The sequence below is a fragment of the Apostichopus japonicus genome, chromosome 17, assembly GCF_037975245.1.
Source record: "Apostichopus japonicus isolate 1M-3 chromosome 17, ASM3797524v1, whole genome shotgun sequence".
Lineage (NCBI taxonomy): Eukaryota > Metazoa > Echinodermata > Holothuroidea > Aspidochirotida > Stichopodidae > Apostichopus > Apostichopus japonicus.
The window spans coordinates 17,629,363-17,637,643 of record NC_092577.1 but is presented as its reverse complement, the minus strand read 5'-3'; positions in this window follow the sequence as shown (position 1 = coordinate 17,637,643).

The following is an 8,281-nucleotide window of genomic DNA, read 5'->3' as shown; positions in this document are numbered from 1 at the left end:
TTTGGTGTTTGCTGCTGCCTAGTGAGGTCCGTTGGTCAGTTCGTTAAGTAAGTTAAATGTTCTTTTATAGTTTAGGCAAGTCCGAGTCCTATTTCTTATAATATTGTGGGCGTATTTCCCCGTTTGTCAGAATCCCTTTAAATTATAACATCTAAATTTACTAAAAGGTTGGGAACACGGTCGATAGTATCGCCGCACCCTGCTGGGTAATTCTTATATTTGTGGCGCGGGGGTGACTTTAATTCGGGTTGAAATTTCCCCGAGGCAACGCCTACGTATTGTAGATTTACGACTCGTAATTATACGTTTGGCCACGGACTTTACAGGTACGTATCGTTATCATTTATGTAAATTATAAGCTGTGATTTATGTGGATTTGTATGTTATGTAATTAATTAAATATTGGTCCTAATTTATCACCTTACTACCTTATATTTGGAGGTCACTGCGTTGACCTCCTGTATTATTTCATTTGGTTTTCATAGACACCTGCCCAAGTGGAGAAGGCAAAGGTTTTTGCATTAAATGTATTAAATGTATTGTTCGTGTTTTATTGGTTCAGTGTGTCTTAACTTGTAGTTGCCCCACATTCTTCCTGACATAGGGTGGCCGACAGCGGCCCTATCGAACCCACGGCCGCTCGGCAAGTTAAAACCCCGTTGGGGGCGCTACAGTATTTTAATACATAACAATATGTGAAACCTACATAAGAAAGAGATTTTGCAAAGAACGATGTAATCCATAAACAGCACTCCTGGATATTTCTTACCATGTGACTTTTCTGCTGTAGGTAGTTTTCCGGGACAAGACCTTGGATCTTGTTCAGTTGCCAGAAAACATTTGTCATGCCAAACACTACGGCAATCTAAAGTAAATAGAGCAATATTTATCTATGTTGTTATGATACTGAAGGTATGTCTTACATCTTCGAAAAATTGCTTCATTTGATGCACATTAGTAAGTAGTGATTTTTCTGATAACAATACAACTTTCCTGAATGCTCAAACTGATTTGAGATCTGCAGATAATTCAGTTTTATAAAACATGCCAGAAAATCGAGTACAAGAGCATACTAACTATGGGACTTAGGTTTTTGTCAGAAGGGATAAATTATAAACACCATGACTAACCAAACATGGACAATATAACATAATGGCGAATTATTAAGCAAAAGAAAACAGCATTAAATTTGGTAGGTGTTATGTAAGTAAAGTTACTAAACACAGATTGGTTGCTCTGATACTGCAGAATTTTACACGAATGTCAGTATTCAACAGCAACAAAGTCAAAAAGTTTCAACCTCCCTCCCACTACCCTGCATTAGTGAATACCGGGCTCGGTGTTTTCCACCACCTTGCACTCGAGTTGAATAACAGCAAGTGTAACCGCCTCAAAATCAAGAAACATGGATTTCACACATGTGAAGTGAAAGGAATTGTTATGTTCTTTTACACTGCTGTAATATTTCGCGCCCACTATTATAACACTACGCTGTTCTGTACCCGACACTTACTAGGAATGCCCTATATTTATCATCGAATTAGATAAAGATGCGAGATAGATGTTCGTGTGGTATATGTTGATGTTAATGTCACATTAATGAGACAAAGAGAAGATTGTGGCACTGAGAAAGCTGAATGCTGTATTGAACTTGAGAAGAAATGTTTTTTAGCAACATGCTAATGTTCTGGAAAATGATTGGGTACAGAGCTATTTTCAGCACTAGCATTCACATTTAAAAATAAGCTCCCTTTAATATTGTGCTTGTTGTACTCTGGCTAGTCACAATATCACAAAGTCATAATATATGTGTAGCAAGACAATTTCCCAAAAATAAAAATGACTTAATAAATCTGCTTCTGTATGATTTTTATTTTCTAAAATAGTAACATTTTTATTTCAAGTACTCATTGTGGGAATGTTTCTCTTTGACCATGCATATTTTGAAGTTTACGTCATTTGTTTGGTTTCCTCATGTGTTTCATGTTTCAGTTTTGGTCAAAATTGGTTTATTGTGTTCATGTAGAATGTCTGAAAAACAATTTGGAAAGTCAAGACCTAGAAAGTACTTTTGAAAAGTAGCGATTTTAGCTTCCTATAATTTGGGGCCAATACAGACTACATTTAATGTGGCCAAACACAGTGTGATCTACCTACCAATGCACGAAAATCCTTTCCATGTTTTGGATATGATAGGTGAGTGGCACACTTGACAGTGATTAACATCAATCCACTGCTCTACCATGATGATGTTGCTCCTGAAAGAAATAACAAAACTGTTCATGAAAAATGTACATCTGCTTAATGATAAGCACCATGCAGGGTATCAGAATATCCTGGCTCAAACAACTTAAAAATGTTCATTATTACTGTGTATGAATCAAAAGGTGTGCAAAATTATTCTCTTCAATAGAATTTTCAAATATCTCTGATTTCATTCAAATGTAAATATCACAATATAGTCAAATTATATGAAGAACGTTTTATCAGTACTTCGTTTCCTGTTTGGCGTACCAGGGAATATCAATTTTCATTATGTATGAAGTGCCATATGTGACAATATTATATACCATATATTGATTATAACGAGGAATATATGTTGGTTATGCAGTAATATATATGACTTATGTGTGTTCTTCATATATATACGTTATGCATAACCTATATGTAACGCATATCATATATATATCGCATAACATATATATATTGTTCGTTATAACCTTTATATATTTGATACTATTTTGTCATGTTCGGCGCGGTAATGTATATAGATTATAAAAGTGTGAGTGACACGCGCGAGTGGGAGGAGCTTAATTTCCTTCATTATTTGAACATTCGCGCCGCATAAAGCCTAGGTACATGTCAATGTCTTCAACAAGTGATGGATCTTCAACAAAATAGTTATTTAGACGCCTTTTCTGAGCTCCCAAACATCTATAGTGAAGCAATTCGTTTGCAAAATACGGCAGACGAGCAAAGAGCACATATCGTACAAGGAAGGGTTGAATCTGCGATACATTTGATTTGGTACGTGTTTCGCTAGATTACCTTCAACATCTGCCCGTTCCAGGAGATGAAGCTAATTTGATGCTTGTAAGTGGCTTACAGCAGCTCCTCGGAGCTTTACAAAATGTGCATACCGGCTACAGTGGAGAGGCTGACGACGATATTGACTACAGGGCCTAGGCCTAACAGTTAGGCCTAGTTTAGTTTAGTAGATTAAGGGTCAGAAAGGACATTTGTCTGCCAGATATGATTATGGATGAACACCGGCTTTTCAGCCTTCTCTTCACGACCAAGTGCTCAGATGATAACGAGACAGGTGTGAACCCATCCTGCTCCCTGGACCGCCATTTAACGTCCCCATCCCATGGACGTGAGTGTACCCCATACTTCGACCACTTTCTCAAAGTCTGGGGAGGTGGAAGCAACTTGCCCGTCACCACTGTGCAACAGCCGTGCCGAACAACCTGAAGCGGAGAACCCCCATTAATTAACAACTGCAGCACATTCAAATCAACTTTGGATTGTTGGCAATCATGTGTTTTATCGGCTTTTATCAATTCCCAAAATGGCCAGCACTGTTCAAATTATTCCCTATACAGTGTTCTCCATGAAGGGTTCTTGGGTGGTCGCATGCCACCCAAGTGAAAATTGCTGCACCTGCCCGGGTCCCCCTGAAAATAGCTGCCGCCCCTCTTTAAAAATCCCTCCCCTCTAGACAATCTCAAAATGTCACATTTTGCATTTACCTTTGTTTATGTCATTGCCCAAACATTTGGCTGTCAAAATGTGTGCAAAAAGTACATACATGTATGTATAGTATGTATGTATGTATGTATGTATGTATGTATGTATGTATGTATGTAACTATTAGTATTCATTGAATTACAAGTCCTTATTTCTATTTAGGTTTTGCTTGACCATGCCACAGTTGGAAGAACATTATCAAGCTCTTGGATCTTGGAAACAAGTGGCCTTAACACTGAATATATCATATAGAACCGTTCTTCGAAGAAGACATGAGTTCCAGATGCCTACACACCTTGGAAGCGGCTATAGTCAAATCACAGATGATGATCTTGATGCACTAGTGCAAAGCATATTACAAATATCACCAGATGCAGGTAAAGTCCAAATGTAATCTATCTAATGTGACAGTACAAAATGTGACAGTACTCTTCAGTTTTAGTAAGCATTTCATTTGAAAATGTTTCATCACTTATAGTAACCATTTCAGTTGAAAATGTTTGTATTGACCACTTAGTTTGATTCAATTCAGAGCATGGGGGTTGATCAGAGAAATATACATAATACATTGTCTATTACACATGAAGACCTTGTTTTATCATGAACTTCCCCTTTAAGATAAGGAATCAGTGACAGTTGGTACTCCTGTCCTGATTAAAGGTCTGTACTGTACTACTGTCAAATTGTAGGGAACTGTATAAGTTCTTTTTACTGATTTTTTTTATAATAAATGTTTTATTTGTGATCGCTATTAGTGACATGCAAACCACTGTTTACCTTACGTTAGGCCTATAGACACTGACGTTAACTACTGTACACAAACTCACAAAGCCACATGATGATTTGGTGATTTGAATTTTTACTTGCTCAAGTCATAGAAAAAACCTAGATTTGGGAAATTCCTGAGTGCAATGTCAATTTTGTTATAGTGTACATGTAGGTTAAATATCGTGTATGTTAATGGATGAGTGATCTAAAGCCAAATATCTGGCCAAATGGAATTCAAGACTCTTTTTTTCAGAGATATTTTCCTTCATTCTATGTATCATCCATCAAGTTGATGGGATGCTAAAACGAAAAAGAGAAAGACAAAACAGTGTTTGTATTTGCCGGGCCACATTTAGTGTGATTTGGTAAAGTTACCGAGCTATCGCTATGTTTAAGATAACGTTGTTATAGATATTGAATACTGTATGTGAAAAATGGCAGTTGAATTTTAACAGCAAATGGATGAAGTAAAATTTACTCACAGATGAACTGTTTGCATAAAATTGCTTGCGATGTAGGTAGGGTGCTATCAGCAATTGACACAAATTTCACAGATACCGATATAATGAGGCAGATAATGCCAATATCAATCGATACCGATACTGTATACTGATAATCGGACCAACACTATTCCAGAGTGCATTTTGTGTGCTTGTTCATTAACACCAGACTAATGCAAGGATTAGGAAGAACAATCATACAGTCTTACACTACTGAAAGTATAACTGACCAAAGAAAACTGTTGAAACTAAAGAAATACATTTCACATAATTTGACCATTTTAAGCAGATTATAGCATATCTTTAAAGCTGTTTGGTGGATGTAATGGTAGCTATCCATGACAATTTTCAATTTATGCACTGTCATTTAAAAGTGATAAAAAATAAACTGTTTTGTGATGATATTAATAAAGACTGCTAAAACAAAACAACACCGGTTTGTTGCAAAATGTACAGGTTTGTTGACAGTGATGAATTGTTGTAATAAAAAAGTATATCATCCAAGACTCTGACTGATGAGGGTGTACAGTATCTCTACATAAAAATTTGATATTCATACCCATAATAGTTTATAGTAGTTAGAATCTGATGAATTTAATATTTCCATTTTTAAAGGTGAAAGATATGTCATTGGAGCTTTCACTGGACGAGGAGTAAGAACTCAAAGATGGCGGTTGAGACAGTCCATTTCTCGAGTGGATCCCATCAGTAGACTGCTCAGAAGATCATATGCAATTTGTCGTCGGACATACCATGTTCCTTGCCCAAATCATTTATGGTAAGCAATCGTTAGGCAGCTATACAGTAACGCTTGCATTGCTGTATTATGTGTGAGTATGTACAGTACTGTTGCTTGCTAATGAAATGTTTCATGTAATGTGCATGTACAGACATACTAATCCTCTCCCCTACATGCATGTTATCAACAGATTTGTGGTAATAAACCTCAATTTGGGTGGGTTTGAGGGATCTTACCCAACTAGCATTGCATACTTTCCGGAATTTGTTGTTCTTTTGAAGATCAAGATGCATGTAGGTACAGTAATCACTTTTATTATTTCATATTCCAACTACTGCACCAATGGTGCAGTGGCTCTTACAAATATTTGTTAATTTATCACAAGAATACATTTCATATTCATGGCTGAAATGAAGTGGTCAGAGTTCATTTGTAACAAATTGACTTCTAGCAATGTGTTAAAATTGGTGTGCATTTTCAGATAATGATCTCATATAACCCCTAAATGACCTCTGACCCGAAATGTATGGACACCACTTATGTTTCAACACCTAATGATCATTGCATTTGTGTTACACTAAAAAATCCATAAAAACAAAAGATCAATGCTATTTTCCATTTTATGACATGTGACCTCAAATCGATAAAAACTGCACATGCACCAATACTCAATGATTAAAATGTGTAACTTTGGAATACCCCTCATGTCCCCTCATCAAATAAACATTGTGTTCAAGTTTGGTCAAACTCCATTGAGGAGAAGCATGCTGAACAAATGTGGACAGACAAATAGATTTGATTTTGAGGTCGTTTTTGCATGTGGACAGACTATATTTATGTAGACATATATAACCTCGGTCAGGAGAGTTGGTGCCGTACATAGATATAAATACATGGAAACAATCCAAGTGAATCAAAACATAACACAGAGATGAAAAGCACAAAATTAATTGATTGGAAGACCGCCTCAAAATATGAAACGTCCACAACATTTCCAAAGTAAAAAGATATAATAACGAAACAACAAGTCCGCATGAAAAGGCGAAATGTCCATAATATTTCCGAAGTAAAAATATATAATAATGAAACTCGTTATTTAACACAAGTCCTCATCGAGGGCATCTCTATGGATTACTTGTATGTCAACAGTTCCTTGGCGTGCGGCGGCAATTCGAATCCCTCCTCCGTGGTAAGGACTGTACCATTTGGGTATTGGACCGTATGTCTTTCCTTCCTGTAAATAACTCCAAGACGAATGTGTTTACTTCCGCGTTAATGGTGAGTGGAATCTGTGAAGTAACCATCGGGTTCCGCAGACGGGTCAGTTCTTTCTCATCCAGAGTTGAATCCGACGATGCTGTGGAAGGGGATGATGTTGAAGTGGTAGGGGAAGGTGTAGAGCTATCCTCAATGGGTCATGTCAGGGGGGTTGCCGCTCGTCTATCACTGGGTCCACACGAAAGGTCGATAGGTCTGCAGTCTACCGTTGAGGCGCGGGCGTTCTCACACGACTTTGTCGCTCGCTTCCATGAGGGCAGCTAACGGATCGAATGGTGTAGATCCTTGGTACCAACAGCCAAAGAAACCTCATTAAGCCACTCGTCGTTATTCGGTGTCACAGCAGGACTCAACTTTGAATTGGCAATCTGGGGACCAGTTGATTGTGGCACAGAAGGAGATACCGGTCCTGGCCTCCTTGAACCCAAACGCCTACCCCTTAATTCACAGATTGGGTGATGACTGCTGAGCTGCTTCCATGAAAACGTAATCGCCCGAATGGAAGGTTTGCGGACATTGCTAAATCTTGACAGCAAAAACAATAAAGCATTAAAATATGTAGCCTATGTTCTGACAACACAGGTTCTGGAAGCAGAGTGAGCGTCAGTGGAGAATCAGAGCTTCACCCACCAGTAGAGTGAACGTTTACCAGTCCCGGGTCAAAACTAAATATAACCCTACTTGTTGCTTGCGTAACCCCTACGTAACTACGAGGCCTCACCAACTCTGTTGGTCTCAACACTCTCTCCAGATGTTAAGCATAATTTAAGAGGACCGTGGTGAACGACCTTCGGCCTCTATCGTTCCGACTGTTTTATGCGATAAGTTACGTCGTATAACTTATTAAAACTTATTAACTATTAAATATGGGCCTTCCCAATATCTTTTCAACTTAGGAGACAGTCCCTTTTTCTAACTGTGGTTATACAGTTACACTTTATCACCGACGTTATAATTTTTGGCATTGCTAAGCCCATCATAGGACTTCTGCCTTTCAAATGACACATGTGTTTCGATTTAACCCATTTCATGAACTGTCCTAAGTTTTTCTTCCAATTTGTTGCATAGCTAATACTTGAACTAATTATAACATGGGGAGGGGGTACCAGAAGCTCCACTGGGAGATTCATCTCCCTTCGTAACATCATTACACTGGGTGTCTCTCCCGTGGTCTTGTGAACAGAGGAGGGGTACGCCATTGTAACATGGGGCAAGCATTCATCCCAATCACGTTAGTTTACCGAAA